We start from the raw sequence: 18,054 nt of genomic DNA, 5'->3' as shown, positions 1-18,054 counted from the left end.
ATAGTGAAAGTATTGATATATTTTTAATATATAACTAGATATTATTTCTAAATTCCTTTATTTTAAAATATTTTTATTTCACTAGTTTATTTAACTTAGATTTTAGAAATATAGTTTAATTTTATTTAAATTATTTAAATCTTATTTTATTTAATTAAAAATATAAAAGCTTTAATATAACTATCATATATATTTTATTTAATTAAAAATATAAAAGTTTTAATATAACTATCATATATATTTATATATTTTCTGTTTTTCAATAGACTATTTTGGGCATTTTTTAATTCTCCTTTTTTAAATATGCTTTTATTTTTCTACAGTAAGTGTTAAATCTTATTTTTTTAAATTAATGAATATTTTCTGCATTTTAATGATCATATGTGATATGGGTAAATACTTTGAAATATAAATAAAGGAAATATTTAATTTCCATTATAATAATACACACATATATGTATATGTATATGTGTGTATATATTTAGTTATACAAAAAAATCCTTTTTTATATCTATTAGAATGACTTCTTTTTGTTGTTATTTATTTGAAGAGTTATATTAATAGATTTCCTAGTGTTCATTCACCCAAGCATTCTTTAAATTCCTTCTGTATGATCATGCTATAATTTACCTTAATATATTTTTATTCCATTTGCTACTCTCTTTTTCATATTTTAATTTATATTTAGAATGCATTCTTCCTATGTATGTGGGCAAACATACAAGCCAAACTCTTAAACTTTCTCAAAGAATTCCTCCTAAATAATTGTTATCCATAATTTTGATTCCTATTTAATCAATAGCACAAAGCATTCAAATACTTATTAGAGAATTAATCCATAAATTGACTGCAATTTTGCTCTTTTTAAAGGCTTGTTTGAGATAATTGAAAGGAAAACAAATCTAAGGCAGATGTATTATCTACCTCTGTCAGTGCTTTAAGCTCAACGCTTGTGCTGTAGTAGGTTATTAGAAATCAGCAGACAGTAACCACGTTCTCTTGGCTTCCTGAAGATTTGATGGCATTCTTTACCATTTTGATTTAAGAAATATTCAATTGACATTAATTACTTTTGATGTTAAAAATGGTTTAAAATAAATACTCTTTCAGGGCATCTTTTAAAAAGTCTAACTGAAAATGTTCTACGTTTTATTGAAAAGAATATAAGTACCCACATATTGTATTTTTATGGAATTTAGCATGACGAAATAGTTTGCTTCTGAAGATAGGCTTGAAGTTTTTAAAGCAATGTTGATATTCTTTATTTGCCAGATATTCAGAATCTGTATTCAATGTCAAGTTCAATAACTAAATTTATCCAAGTGGTTGCCAACGTCTATCTTATAACTTTACTGTTTCATATGTAATTAATTATATAATCTGTTTCAACTCACTTTTGAAAGTAAATTAAAATATCCCCAGCCACATGAATTAGTAACACATGCAGTTAGATTACTACCAATTAACTTAATTCCCAGTACTCAAAAAACAGTCATCATGTACATATATTATTACAAGCTTCTATGTGGTTCATAATGTTTGATATATTATGGAAGAGTTTGTAAGTAAACTGAGATTTACGTCTTGCCCTCAAGGAGCTTAAAATTGTAATATGACAAATGTAATTAGATGTCAGGTTACATAATCTCTAAATCCTGAAATATTTTGAGGAAAAGAGAGATGAGTCAGGTCTGGGTTTGTCTGGGAAACTTCCACAGAGCAAAAAAGAATTTAGGTTGGCCATGAAGAAAATAGAATTGAGATAGGTAGATAATGTTCTCAGTAGCCGAAACCACATAAGGAAAACAAAGTCTGTGTGTTATTTGTTGGACAGTGTGAACATGAAGACAGATATTTTTATATTTTCTGGTGAGCTGAGGAACTGGGCCTTCCTCCTGATGCTGCCTATGAGAGACTACATACTATGCTGTTCTGGTTCAATTAATGATTTTTTTTTTTTTAAAGATTGTTGTATGTCAGAAATCTTCATCAGGCCATCTTTATACAATGCAGAACTCAAAATGCAAACTAAATTGGTTTTAGTGGAAACCATCTTTTTTTGGGGGGGTGTTAATTTTAAGAGAGTTGGATTTGTTCAGATAATAAATATGTTTTTTTCCTATGGCTAAATTTTTAGCACTCATTGAAAACTGAGTTCCATATACTTTTTCTGTGAATGTCCATATCAGGTGTAAGAGGTCATGGGAAGCTCTAGAAATTTAATCTAGAAAAGGACATGCCACAAAGACGTAGAGAGAACCAATATCAGCTGGATCTGAAAAGGCTCCCAGTTGAGCTTGTGAATAAATTCAGTTTTGCTTGTGACTGCATTTTATGCTTTTACTATAATGTTTGTCCTTCCCCTGTTGTCCCATTCTCCATGACAGACACTAAAAAGCATAGGATCATTTGGAAGGAAGAATAAGTCTTGTTTCATAACCAAACATTAATCTGCAAATTACAGTGTTTTTTTTCCTGTGTTGGTTCCGTGAGGAATACCCTAATGGACTCATAATAGACTGTCATTATCACATCAGCAAAAAGTAAGGTGCCTTCAGTAGGATAAACTATTATATTACAATTAAGTAAGTCCAGTAGACTCATTGGTACTTCCACAAAATTGTACCCAAATGCTTGATTATGAAAATCATTGAAGAGGAGACCATAATTCAAATACCACTCTTGTCTGTAGCAAGAAGAAATGCTTCAAAAAAAGCAACACGGATTTCATATATAAACTTATTTTTATGGTTCAAAAATTGTTTTTTTTCTCAGGTGGAAAGCAAACAATTTTGAGTGCTTACTATGCATCAACTTTTGTAAACTTAAAATATACATGAAATTAGAAACAGTACTTTTTCTAAAGGAGAGATGCTTCCAATGATGGCAGATAAATGAACATTTACCATTTACTCGATGTACCTGGTTAGAAGTAGGTGCAGAGTCCTGTCAGATCCCCCAGAATCTACAGTGTTTAGAAAATGTAGGTTAGGGCAGTCTTATTAGAGAGAGCAATAACTGTGCTTAGCATTTGCAGAGTCGTAAGCATTTAATCAGGGAAAAACATGTATGATGATAATATTTGCTGGTTTAGAGGCTGGACCCCTATATCTTTCAGGCAGAGGAAGTCAGTGTGTTGAAGTTGCATAAAAAAGACTTGGTAAAATAGACTAAGAGAAGTATTCCATGTGGTAAGCGTTGATGCCAGCGACATCTGGGCAAAGAGGCCCTGGAGTAATCAGAGGGAGAGCTTGAGAAGACACCGAGGTTCCAGTCTAAGGAGAGAGACCCTATTCTGTAGGTAGTGGAGGCCACTGAAGAATTTTAAGCAGAAGAATGCCAAAATCAAGTTTTTACTGTGACAAGCAGACTCACAGTCCCTGCTGGAGCAGATCTTTCTTTACTCATCTTTCGGAAGTTGATGATTGATTCCTGGATTACAATAGATCTCCTTGAAAGAGTGTTACTGTCTTTCCTAGTGGTTCAAAAAATCTTATGGATATTCTGAACTGATTTTTTTTTAAACATTACCATGATTTCATTTACTTTGCTGCGTTTTTATACTTTTAAACTCATGTTTCTTATTGTGAAACTCGTGTCTCTTGTGTTTTTTTTATCAGATATATGAAAATTGTGAGATTTATGTAGAAGAGTATTTCCAAACTTGAAATAAAATACTCATCGGGCTTCCAAACTGAGTGCTTTCACATAATTGCCAAATTGCCTGGAACTCAAGATTAAAAGGAAAAAATCAAGCCATTTCTTTTGAAATCTGTGAAGAGGCACATTTAATCCGATTTCTCTAGTACCTGTGCTTTTGAAAATGTGATTTTTCAGGCTCGTATTTTACCCATTTGACAATTTACAATTTACCTCTCAATAAGAAAGAGAGAGGCTAGGTTCCACTACCCATGTTTGCTGTGTGTACTTCACGTAAAAAAGCTCAAGTTACTTATATAATGAAACGACTCAGATTTCTGTGATGCCGTATGATTTTACAGAAAGGGTAAAAATAAACACTCAAAAGCATCATTCTTATTTATCCATATTGCCAGCTATATCAGTTATGTTTTTTAAATACCAAAGTGAATATGTTTTTGGTCAGAGTTAGTAATTTCCTTACCAGACAGTTGCAGGGTAGTGTTTTGTTTTGTTTTCCTACTAAAATCTTTATTCATTGCCCAGCATCTTTTGGATCCATTGCTTTTTATTTCATTTTTTCTTCAGTTGGTTTGATTACATCCTCTGCTTCAATGCGCAGTAAGCTCTTCATACCTACAGGTTCTACATCCACAGGTTCAATCAATTGCTGATCAAAAGTATTCAGAAAAAATGTCACATTGTCGCTGACATGTGCTATGTAGTTAGGTGTATAATGGTTAAGTCTGTACTGAACATGTATGTACCTTTTGGCCTTGTCATTATTCCCTAAACAATACAGTATAACAAATATTTACATAGCATTTATATTACATTAAATATTAGAAGTACTCTAGAGATGATTTAAAGTATGCAAGAGGATATGTGCAGGTTATATGCAAATACTATGCCATTTTTAAAAAGGGACTTGAGCATCCACAGATTCGGGGATCTTAGGATGCTGGAACCAATCTCCCACTGATACGGAGGGGTGACTGTACACTTAGGTAGGAATCATCCCTACCACCACCACCCAAGGAAATGAGGATAGTCTTGCACCGTGGATTACAAGCTGTTTGCAGATAAGAACATCTACTGTTTGGTTTCTAATCTCTCTATTATAGACAGAAATCATTGTTTAAAATCATATTTCTCAAATAGCTTCTAAATTTGTAGAACACTTAGTATGCATCACCTGCTGTAATCTGTTTATACATATTCACCTGTGTCATCCTCACAGTGGCCCCATGGGGGCGCTATTACAATTATCTGTAATGGAGGGGAGAAAACCGAAATGCAAAAAGTTAAGTAACTCGGTCAAGTCCACTCACAGTGGAGACACTCAGAAAACTGGCTTCATAGTGTGTGCTCTTATCCACTATTCTAATACAGGTATCCCCTGATTTTCCAAAATTTGCGTTAAGCTACTGCACTTTTACGAAAGACCTGCATTAGTACCTGTTTTCGCTAACCGAAATCCAAAGAGGATTTTTGCTTTTCTAAAAAAACAGCCAAAAGCAAAAATTGCATTCAACATTTGTTTTGCAGTGAGCTGATCTAGAGGCAGCGTGAACCAGAGAAGCGAGAGTGGCCCCGCCAATCTTCTTCCGTGGGAACCACACTCAGCATCTCTGCATCAGGCCACCACAACTCTGAACCGGGTGAGCATGTGTGCTTTATCTCGATTTATTTTGTGCATGTTAGCGATATGTGTCCTAAGATATCAGAAAAGCTTAAGAGAACTTGTAAGAGTGTTACCCTTAGCGTAAAACTGGACTGAATTAAGTTTTTTGATGATGGTGAATGAAATAAAAACATTGTACTTGCATAGAATTTTAGGTCTGGGAATGCTCAAAAAATTTTCCTTATGAATTAATGGTAATCGCTTTTTCACTTCCCGTCATTTCAGCTTACAAAAAGTTTCATAGGAACGCTTTCGTTCCTATGGTTGGGGTGGGAGATCTATACTGAAAGATAAACCTATTGTTACCTTCTTACTTTTAGATATGGCACCCATCTACATAAAGAGCATATACATTCATATTTGCACTCTTCTGTGAGGTGATAACTCTGGCAATGGAATCTTCATTTTACTGATAAAGAATCTGAGATTGTTTTGATCATATAGGTCAGAAAACCCACATTTGGAGTCAGAATGGAGGCAATGCTGTCTCATATCTACCAATCAAATATCGTTCCTTGACCTGTGAGGCTGGACTAAGGTAGAAGCAAAAACTATAACATATCACTCTACATGCTTTCCAACAAAATCTCTGGTAAATTCATGTGTACAGAACGTATGCATTGACGAGGATTTAAAAGTTAAATATTATAAATGAATGTGGTTTCCATTTCTCTATACATTTTCCCAAAAGTAATTTATATGCAGGTTCTTTCCTCAAGTCTCCCCATTGAATATTTGCTCCACATACAAGGAGAATTGCCCCTTTGATGTTCCCAGATCCAGGAAATTAGGCCATTTATTTTTCCCTTCCATTATCTGAAACAACTTATTCTTTCAATCCTTATTCCTTGAAGACATCTTTGTGTCTGGTACTTTTCTAGCTGCTGGTGGGGTACAACAACAAAAATAGACACACATTTCTTCCCTCACTGGAGCTTATATTCTAAAAGGGGAGGAAGTGACTGGTAATAAATAAGATAGATAAAGACCATGTAGTGATAAATGCTGAGTAAAACAATTAAAATACAGAAGAGAATGAAGAAAGAGAACAGTGGAGGTTCATTCTGACGATGAATTGAGAACATACTGTAAAGAAACAAGAAGAAAGGATAGTCTTTTACACAGAGCTGTTGTAAAATCTAGGTGAGAGATGATGATAGCTTGGGCCATGTGGTGGCAGTGGAAGTGGTAACAAGAGGTTAGTTCTAGATATACTCTGTGCAGAGTATGCAGTATTTGTTGATGGGCAGTATATATTACATTATAGAACCAGAGGAGTAAGGATTATGTCACATTTTGGCATTAGCAGGTGAAAAAAAAAAGGGAAAAGAATATTTATAAAGGAATATCAGAAATTAACTTTTGGAAAACAAGTAAATGAACTCTTTGATGAATAAATGAACCAGCTAGATTTATATTCAAACACATAAATAGCCTAGAATGGCAAGTAATTTTCTAGACAGTAACAGAAAAGTTGTATGTCGATGAAGACAGGCATTATCTGGTTTTATATTCATGATAGTAGAGACTTTAAGTTTAGACAATTATTGCAGAGTTTCTTCCTTCCTTCCTTCCTTCCTCCCTCCCTCCTCCCCTCCTCCTCCTCCCTCCTCCCTCCTCCCTCCCTCCTTCCTTCCCTCCTTCCTTCCTTCCTCTCTTTTTTTTTGTCCTTTTGGCCAATATATGTTCTTCTGCCCACCAACATTCAGAATTTTTTCATTTTTTTAAAAAAATTCAGCATGTGCTAACAAATAGAAAGATTGTGGCCTAATTTTTGAATAAGACAAACCCGGTATATGTAATTTTAAACGGATTGGCACTAAAGTAACAAGTGAAGCTGCTTCGAATGTATTTTTCTCTATCAGAGAGATAGCTTACATAACCCCCCTTATCTAATTCTTGGAAACTTCACAAGACATGAGTGGAATTAAATCAATTAGGAAATAAGAATTAATTTAGAAATAAAAATAGCTAATTTTTACTATTAGACACACAAAACATATGTATGAGATTACTACTAATATCTTTCTTTCTCTCAATATGTATATTTGCATATATAACTATTTATTTGCAATGAAATTTCCTATGTACTTTCTGAGGTCATCTCGACAATGACATTCTTGAATAGACAGTGTAGTATTTATCTCCCTTTCATAAAGTTGGGAAACTGAAGTTCAAATAAAAGGACTTTTTCAAGGTCACCCATTAAATGAATTGCTAAGACTTGAACCTCAATGTTTTAAGTGCTAATTTGCTTTCACCACAATGACATCTCTTCATTATATGAATTGTGTAACCTCTAATTCTTTTGGTTACAGTTACATGACTTTATGCCTTTCTTTTCCTAGCTCAAATATTTAAAACCTATCTGGAGAGCTCATTGTGTTGATTTTATCTGCTCTAGCAACCATGCTCAACCAGTAGATTTTCATACAGGATTTAAAGGTTATGGGATTTGAAGCACTTAATTTCTTTATTGTCCCAAAGATACATTTTTCTTCACCTGCTATTAAAATCTCATATAATATCCCTTCAAATTCAGATTAAAATCTACAGGATTTAGTTTATTTTGATAATCTAATTTTAAATGATCAATACCACATGAGTTACATAAATGGTAATAAAGAAATTATAATTCTATATTCATTACATCTTAGACTCATTAGATGTTATCTAACTCTTAAGTTTATAGACAAAACAGTCTTTTTCTGATTGGTTCATCAGTTAGGTTTCCTTTAGCTTCATGATTCAGTGTCCTTTGGTCTCTTATTAATTTCCTTTTTCTTTGATTATTTCTGTGAAAAGGCCAAAGTGCTATGGAAATATGCCATTGAGATTGTAATCCACTTAGCTTATTTCTGTGCTCAGAAAACCCTATGGGAACAGACACTCAGCACACTGATTATAGAGATGTTATCTATATGCAGAAATTCACCAAGGTTTTTAAAATATTTGGTGCATTTATTAATACACAAGCATTTTATCTTATTAATAAAGTTGTGTCTTTTGTTATCAGGGCTGTTCAAGATTTTTCTTGAAAAATTAGTAGAAATGCTTGGCATGGGAAAATCGTTCTATTATGAAAATTAAAGACATACTGCATTAGGGAAGGGGGGGTTCATAGCAATATATGCTAAAATATGTTGGGGTTTTAATGATCAGCATTATTGAGAGAGAATAACAAAGGCACTGTGCACCATTCAGGGAAAGTTCTACCCTTGGGTAATGAATGTAGAATTCTCTTTTTTTTCTTTCTTTCCTGAAATTTGTCACCGAGATATTTTTAGTTCAACAAGAGTGAGTGACTGTGCTCTCTGAGCGAGAGGCTCACACTCTATACTGTGGAAAATGCTATTTATTATTGATATTGCTATGCATATTCTATGGAATATAAAACACTCTAAATTTCATACTGCTGCTTTTGGCACAATGGAGAAAAGAACTTTTTGAAAGGAAAACATTGCCTCATCTATAATAAATTAATAACAACTCAATACGAGGTTTTTAAAAGTAACTAAATGCATTCTAGCTAATTTTGAAGGGATTTTAGGCTATCTACAAATACGCGGCTCCAAAAATTTCAATTTGGAAATTAGCATTTCGATGCGTTCTTTCCCTTAGGTTATGCTTGTCCTACCTAAAGTGTTTATACTTTTTCTAAAATTCTGTGTATGAACAGACAGGAAATAATTAACTCTCATTTGTAAAGTGTTTTATAATTTACAATTTTGTGTTTTGTTGTTTATGTTCATTTTCTCATTAACTGTGGAGAAATATCATAGGATGGGTTATTATTAGTCTGTGTTCCAGGTTAAAAAACTGAATCTTGGAAAAGTTGTGGGTCAGGTCGTGCCATGGACTGGCTTGCCTAGAACTGAAAACGTCATTTATGTCCCAGCTCCTTCGAGATTTTTTTTTTAGGCTCTAAATTTTATCTGCCTATCACCTCCCTGCACAATCTCTTCACATACATACTTCAGTCTGCCCATCTGTTTCTTAAACTTGCCTTCTGAAACTTTGTTGTTGGACTATTTCTGTGTCTCTTATTTGCATTTAGCTTCTGGAACTCCATCCCTACTCTTGGTCTTCAAAGCGAGTAAGAAAGAAAATCAGACATAAATCATATATAGAAAAAATAGTTCTCTGTCTCCATGTTGTCTGTCTGTCCTCAGTTAAATCAGGAGAAGATGGAACTGTGGTATTCCTATGCTTGTATCTGTAGAGAAAGATGGGGTCCCAAAGCCTTGGGTTTCTGTCATTTTTCGGCATCTGCTGTGTTAACATTTGCAAGTCATATTAACCACTCTGGTTCTCATTCTCGTGATAGAAAATGTCGATAATAACCTCTCATTTTCTGACAAACCTATTATGAGGAGCAAATGGTTTGTGAAAGTATTTTTTTGCTTTGTAAAGCTCTGTGTAAGGATATTATAATTGTCTTTCCCATAGACCTCCTCAGAGCAATCAGTGGCAACTGCTTACTGCTAATGAATAAAAACATTTGAAGCTACAAAGAATATTGGGCTGTCCTCTGTCATAGGTATGAACTTTCAACAAGAAATGCACATGTTATGAGAAATTAAATGTCTTTGCTTTCTTTAAAATAATTTTAGTTCTGGACTGCATCTCATCCCTCCTGATGGGCAGGGTATACAAAAGTACAGTTTTAAGACATGTCCACGGGCGGAGTGGTCTCTCTCTCATGATTGATTTATCTCTGTGTTTATACCACTAAGTGCCTGCTATCTCACCATTCGTGGCTGTGTTATGTTATTTCCTTGTCCGATTTGAGGCTCAAGATTCTTTAAGATGCTTAAGTATCTAAGCACCTTGGCTCTCCCTGTCCTAGATCACTCAGGCAGTCAGTCATCCCGAAGAGGTCTTAGTATTTCCCTGGTTGATGCTCTAGTCCTAGGCCATCTTCTAGCCCACTGATCTCCAGAACTTCCAGTCCTTTCCCAGAGTTAACGTTCTCTTCCCCTCCAGACTTCTCAAATGTACCACCTTAAATTCTCTCCCTATCTAGAACTCCTATGATCACCTCTTTAAAGTATTCTATCACTTTGAATCATTTAGAAAAAATACTGAGGAAAGGAAATAAAGAGAATCTAACTACCTTCTTATAATTTAACAATATAGGGAAGATGAAAACAAATAAATATGTCAGTAACTATGTGTGTAATTAACAATGTGGGTCTGAGTCATTAAAACACAAAGTAGCATTGCCTGACTGCCATCCTGGTGCAGAAAGGACTAACTAATGTGTTGACTTGATGGTGAGTTCCTGGTTATTATACCAGATTTTCCATAAATTTTATGGTATAAAAAAAGAGATTAATATCACATACAAGAGTTCAGCAAGGTGAATGAGAAAGTTCAGTGAGAGAGAGAGAGAGAGAGAGAGAGAGAGAGAGAGAACGAATGAGAGAGAGAGACTGACTGACTCTAGGAAGGGAGAAGTGGATAGAGAGAAGGAGAGTGTAGACTGAAGTGGATCAGTAAACATAGAGCAGATTGGTTTGAAAAAACAAGTTCTGGTTGGTCTTCAAAAAAGAGATGATTGAGAAATGGTATTCTGAGAGAAAAGTTTGTTTTATAATCGTAAGCTTTCACTGAAATGATAAAAGACAAAGTGTAAGGAAATAAGTATTGTGCATCTAAGACACAGCAAATCTTAAATGTTTTGAAATATCATGTTTTAACTTATTTTTTTTTCTGATTATAAAAGCAATAAAGAGCCATTGTAGAGAATATGGGAACTTAAGCAAGAAAATCAACCTTACTATAATCTATTACACATATACATGCATATATAATAAAAATGGCTTCATCAATTAACTTTATATATATACAATTTCTTCATGTCTTGAAAATTATTTGAATAGGTCATTTTAATGATTATTAACATTCCCTTCTATAAACATATCATAAGCTGTGTAATTACTCTCCTTTTATTTATTGGACGTTTAAGTTTCTTCCATTTCTTTAATTTTATAAATTACACTGAATTAAAAATCTATGTATATAAATTTGTTCTCATTTTAATCATTTCATTGTAGAGGTTGCAGGAAATTAAAATTACTTAATCAAAGGAATAAATGTATTTATTGCTCAACACATAGTGATAATTTTTTATCATTGATTAATTTTTAAGAACTAACTTTTAATCTCTATTTCTTCCTGATAGTAAAAAACTTGTTTCATTATTTCATAATAAGAATCCACTTTATTTTCTAGATGTAATCTTTATGAAGAACATGGAGGCCTCCGGAATAAGCCATGTCTTACGTTTACTCATATTATTCTTGTTTCCTGGTGTTATGAGTAAAATTGGATAAGCAGATATCAGCATTACTTTCTCCTGGCTTGAAATAAGACTCAGTGTTCCCTCACTTGCTGTTAATGTACCATGAGTAGAGAGAGCTCCCAGACCTGAGTCATATCCCTCTTGGAAATATGGGTTCCAGGGACATACAAGCTAGCTTTCTGACACACACCAAAGTTCACTGTAGGTTAAAAACAACACAGGTTGATGTGTATTGAAATCTGATATTTTACAATGAGATACTTAAAGCTTTGATAATTAACATACAGTCTCTTTATCCTGTATGCCTCAAATTCAACATCATGATTTTCCCCAAATGGTATGGGTACTGAAAGTCAGGCTGGTAATTCAAATGTAAGGAATTTTATTAATAATACCTTATGTCTGATCTCATCTTGCTAGGGGCCTTTAGAAAGCCACTGGAGACTCTTCAGTGCTTCTATTATCTAGTAAGTGAAATAGCTGCTCTGAGCAGGTGGGACTCAACCTAAATAAAACTCAAAGGACTAAAAGTAAAGGGAAAGATAAATATTCAATCCAGATTTTACTTTAAGAATCTGAATCCAAAGCATTTTATTCATGGTATTTGTTTCCTGAATATTATATGCTGCCTTATGTAAGAGAAGATATTGTGCCTATATGTGGAAGATTGTGGAAGATTCTCAAAAAAAAAAAGCATTGAACTTGTCAAAATAATTTTATTTTAGATGTGTTTTGACTATCCCCTAGCATTGTGGCCATGAGTAAGTCATTTAACCTTAAATATTTCTTCTGATGAAAATGGTTAGAGTTACATCTTGTGAGGATTCAATTTAATAACGAACATGAAAGCATTTTTAAATCTGCAAAGTACCAGAATATAAAAGGGGACAATCATGCAAAATATAAACTTTGGAGTGAGTCAAGAATTCACCTCCTGGCCAGAAAACCTGTGTAATCTTTGGACAGACCATAAGCAGTTACAAAGGCTCTTTACCCGGCAGGTTTCAAGGAAGAAAGCTGCCCTCCCAATCCCAGATGAGGCACAGCCAGTGCACTGCAGTCTCAGAAGGGACTTGCAGTCAAGGGCTCAGGGCCCCCTGGCAGCCATGCTCTTGTCATATTTGTTTTCCTCTATCCTTAACCCAGGCATCTCCAATTGGGGGTTTCCTATTGGAGTGGGGATGAGAGGAGAGACTTAAAGGCACTCTGACTCAGTATTCAGTTCTTTTCTACCCAAGTCCTCCTCCGTCTCCCTTTCCCTGGCCCAGGGTAAGACTATTGATTCCTCCTTAGCCTGTGCCTCTGTGGCTGAGCTCATCTGATAGGTCAGATCAGAAATCCAGCAGAGAGGGGTTTCAGCCCTCTTGGAGGGTATGGCCTATTTTGGAATGATGGTTTAAATACAGTGATACTGGACTCTCTGTAAATAGAATTGTATTAGTTTTTTTTTCTTTTCTATATAGTCATTGCTTCATAACTCAATTGCCTAGTCTAAATAATTTCACTAATGGTGAAAATCTTTATGTTGGACTTGTTTCATTCTACAGATGTTTGAGATGTTTATATTTTCTGACATTCTTTACCTGTTTCTGTCTTTTTTCCTCTATGATTTTATTTTAGTCTTGTTTTTATAGCTTTGTTACTTTGTAGAATTTTTAATTAAAATCTCTTGCTTTCTGGGTTTCTTTTTTTATTAAATAATATTTTAATACAAAATATTTACATAATTTTCATCCATGTATTAACTCATTTTGTTTGTGTTTTTTCTCTGGTGTATATCACATACCTTTTTTTTTAACTTTTCTTTTTTCCTTCTTTTTATTAAGATGAAATTCATATATCTTAATAAAAAGATATATTTTTTCATGTTCTTTTTAAAGTATACAGTTCAGTGGCATTTAATATTGCCGTTGTCATTCTATTTAGTTCTGTAACATTTTTATTACTCCAAAAGAAAACCATGTACTAATTAAGCAGTCATTCCTTACACATTATATGACCTTTTGTGTTTGTTTGTTTGTTTGTTTTTACTTAACAATGTTTTTGAGGTTCATCCACATTGTAGCTTGTATCAGTACTTCTTTCTTGTTTATGGCTCATTGATACTCTATTGTATGAACACACCACAGTTGGTTTATCTGTTTATCAACTGACAGATATTTGGGTTGTTTCCACCTTGTGGGTATCATGAATAGTGCTGCTATGAATGTATGTATACATGTATTAGTTTGAGTATCTCTTTCCAATTCTTTAGGGTATATATACGTAGGTATGGGATTACTGGCATTTCTGTGGAAATTCTACGCTTAACAAACGGGTTTCTAGAACCATTTTATATTCCCATCAGCAATATACAAATTTCTAGTTTCTCTACATCTTCATGAATATTTGTTATTTTCTGGTACTATCATCATTCTAATGGGTATGAAGAGGTATCTTGTTATAGTTTTGATTTGTATTTCTCTAATGACTAATGACGTTGAGTATCTTTTTATGTGCTTATTGACCATTTGCATATTTTCTTTGGAGAAATGGTTATCCAAGTCCTTTGTCCATTTTTTAATTGTTTTTTTTTTTTTATTGTTGAGTTGTAAGTGTTCTTTAAATATTCTAGATACTGGACCCTTATCAGATATGTGATTGGCACATATATGATTTGCAAGTATTTTTTACATTCTGTAGGTTGTCTTCATTTTCTTGGTAATATTCTTTGATGCATACAGTTTTTATTTTGATATGGTCCAGTTTATCTATTTTTTCTTTGTTGTTCTATTATATACTTTTTTTGTGCCATAATTTAATGACTTTCTGGAATCACATTGCCATATTTTAAAACAACAGCCCAAGAAGTGTTGTGTGTTTTCATTGTTAAAAGAAGTTTTCCTTTCTATCTCTTCTTTTTAAACATAGCAGTCACATTTGTTTTAGTTGTTTTCCTACTTATCTTTCCCACCTATGCTCTGCCTTTTCATCTTTTTGTTTCAATCATTATCCTTTTGTTAAGTTTATTTAACCAAAGTTCTTGTAATTATTTTTCATTTTTAACTCTGAAAGAATGACCTTATAGTATTTTAAAGGTCTGTGTTATAGAATATTTCATGATGGGAAACTAGAATCAACACAAGTTTAAAGACGGCCCTGAACTGACTTCCTCTTGCCTATGACTTTTGTTTTTCTCCTTTCCTTCATGACTTGAGATGACTTTCCTGAGTACTGAATGAGGAAGATAGGAAAAATGAGGAAGAAAGGTAGGAGGAAGGCAGCTAAATAGCCTCATCTCTAACAGCGTGCTATCCAGAGGACTTTAACCAGCATATCCAAAAGCACTGAATTTATGACAGTGTCCTTTGAATCAAAATTTAATTTTTAAAGTACATTAGGGCAGCTAATTAGTTTAGGTCAGAGGCAGTGCAGTTCTAGAATAGAACAGAACGGGCTTTTAAGCTGGAGCTGCCTTTGAAACCTGGTTCTGCTTCTTCAAAACCGTGTACTCTGGCACACTCTTTCTTAACCTTCCCAGCCAGTTCTCTCAGCCCTGTTTTTTTTCCCCTCCCTCAACCATGGCATTTTATAAGGACATAAAATAATAACTGAAAGTCTGCACGTGGTACATGTTCACCAAATGTTAATTCCATTTTATTATTTTATGATTCTTATTGCAACGGGAAAAATCAGTGTATAATGTGATAATCATAACCTTGTTGAGTTCAGAAATATTTATATCAGATTTCTCTGAGATTCAGCCATATAACTTCTAAATGCAAAATGTTTAACTCACTGAAAGTTACAGGGAAGCATAGGCTAACTTATAAAACTAGCACTTTTATGTGGCATAACCTAATAAATTTCCTCATCATCTCAAAGCTGTTTTCTCCTTACACCCATATTCTGATGAAAAACCTAGAAGATTTTCTCTATTCTAAAACAGAATTAGGAACTAAAACACTCAGAACATTAAGATATAAGAGACTAAGAAAGCAAGCATACAGAAGCAAGAACAGAGTGGGGAATTAAAGGTGGTTGGTGTCATAAAATATTAAAACATGGTTTAATCAGAAGTGAGATATGTAAGCAAGTTTAATTATAAATACATATTATTATTTGATTTTAAAGTATAAAATGAAAAATTAAAGCAATCTTACAGGATACGTAATCAGTGAGGAATAATACGTTGGAAAATGCATATGATGTTGTAATTGGTATGTGCAATTAAAATTAATTAATTTCAGTTAGGATACATGCATACAAATATGAAATCAAATTTTAAAATATTAAACTCATAATTATAGTGACACTAGTATGTTGTTATGAAGAAGCGAGAGACTTCTCTACAATGTATAGTCACCCTCAGCTATAATATGCTATTTCTGATCAAATCAGAAAGATATTCTGTCTATAGGATGTCTGGGCAGTTGTGACTATACGAACTGCACCCACCCCTAAATTTTAAGATTAAAATTCACAGTAATATTTTGCCTGTCAAATTTTCTATCTTATCATATCTTAAATGAAAAAAAAAAAAGGGACTTACTTTTAATTAACACATCATTGCAGTTACTCTAATATTAATGCTCTCTTACTCCTTTATAAGATTCATTAAGAACCATTTTGTGATGAAAGGACCCAGAGGGCAAATATAAAGTTGGGCAGCTATTTTTGTGATTTCACTATTGATTTTACAAAATACTGAAGACAGAAGTACAATGCTTTAGGATTCCATAGTTAGAATGTAGGTCATTCTAATAAATAAGAAGAGGGAGAAAGGGAAGGAAAGATAGTATCCTCTATATCTGCCTGTCTGTCTGTCTGTCTGTCTATCTGTCTGTCTATCTATCTATCTATCTATCTATCTATCTATCTATCTATCTATCTATCTATCTATCTAGAGAGATGAAGCATTATCTGACTCAAGATTAATATTGGTAATCTCCAGTTGTCAAGTAGTCAGATATGAGAGTGGGAACAAAACCATCATAATTGCAATGAAATTTAGACCTATTACTTAATAGCTGGCTGCTGCCATGTGTTATTAACCTTTCCCCAGCCTATACCAGTTCATAAAGGCAATCTGAAATTACTAGTTCATTCATCCGTACCCTCCTTCTGTGCTACTGTCTACCTCTACTATCCACTACATCCTTGCTTCTAACATATTCTAATTATGGCTGGACATCATCTGCTTGCCTCTATTCAGGTTAATTTTTGCTTTTGGTCCAGTGATAAAATTTGGTACATGAAGCTGTTGCCCTACAATTGCCCTAGTGTACTATGGAGGGTTGGGCAGAAGCTTCTGTCGAAAGATGAATTCATGAGATATTCCATCAGTTTCGGTAACATCTCTCTTCACTGCAGCATATTGGAAAAATGGAAGAGGAGAAAACAAGCAAGAGAAAAGAACTCTAAAAGAGACAGTAGGATTGGTGGGGTCTTCTTGAACACTTTTCTGGTCTTCAGCAACAGATTAATGGATACTAAGAGTCATCAGCTGAACTCTCCAGCTGCTTGGTTATCAGCTTCCATGGTGACATTCAGGATCTGGCCCTGTATCCTTGACTTTCTTTTAACCTATGAGCTGCTCCCAACTCCAGATAGAGAAAAAGAGGGAAAAAACTGACTTTCTGCCATGCTCTATCCAATAACATAGTGTTTCCTTGCACCACCACAATTCCTCTGCTCAAAAGGTAAACAGTTTGTGATTTTTAAAAAAGCATTTATTTAACAGAATGTAGTAGCTATGTGGATTTTATCTTGATGAATATTTTTAGTGGTTACCCCCTGGCTCAGATTCCTTCCATGGGAGTTACCCTATGTCTTGGACATGGCTCTTTTTCATGGCTCTTTTTCATTTCTTTCTTTGCTTCAAGTAAAGGATTTCTGTTCAGAATCCCTGTATTTCTGTAACTAACTTCCCATTTATCTAGTGAGAGAAAGGATTTGAACCACATGGTTTCAAGAAAAGCAATAATAACAATATCAACAAAAACAAACAATGAAAGAGTTTCCTGGGCACATTACTCAATGTCAAGGCATAGAGATAGAACCAGTATTTCTATGGGATACATGGCCATCTGAAATAAACATTGTCTGAAATAAACACAAAGAGACTGTCTTCTTGGAACATTTTTTTTTTTTGTAACATTGCAATAGGATTTTCCAGAGAAACAAAAACAAAAGAATGTTTATATATATGTGTGTGTGTGTTTGTGTGTGTATATATAGATAGGTGGTATAGATGCAGATATAGATATGGATAGATAGATATAGAATTACATGTAGATATAGATTCTGTCAAAACCTCAGCAAGATTTTATTTGAGACCTAGACAAGTTTATTCTGTAACTTAAATGGAAAGGGAAAGGAACTACAATAGCAAAAGTTCTAAAAATGAACAATAAAATGAGGGGAACAACTCTACCTGATTTTA

The 18,054-nt window shown here is 33.7% G+C and overlaps 1 long non-coding RNA gene across 1 annotated transcript in view; it reads left to right on the top strand.

Annotated features, from left to right (window-relative positions):
• The window catches only part of LOC120586779 (uncharacterized), a 397,178-nt gene that overhangs the window by 343,201 nt on the left and 35,923 nt on the right, over positions 1 to 18,054 (top strand). Inside the window, exon 3 of the long non-coding RNA XR_005648799.1 lies at positions 5,188 to 5,300. This is a non-coding gene — a long non-coding RNA (uncharacterized LOC120586779). The remainder of the gene's footprint in view (positions 1 to 5,187; positions 5,301 to 18,054) is intronic.

The sequence above is a fragment of the Pteropus medius genome, unplaced genomic scaffold (assembly GCF_902729225.1).
Source record: "Pteropus medius unplaced genomic scaffold, Ma_sr-lr_union100, whole genome shotgun sequence".
Taxonomy (NCBI): Eukaryota; Metazoa; Chordata; class Mammalia; order Chiroptera; family Pteropodidae; genus Pteropus; species Pteropus medius.
This window is presented reverse-complemented; position numbering and strand designations above follow the sequence as displayed.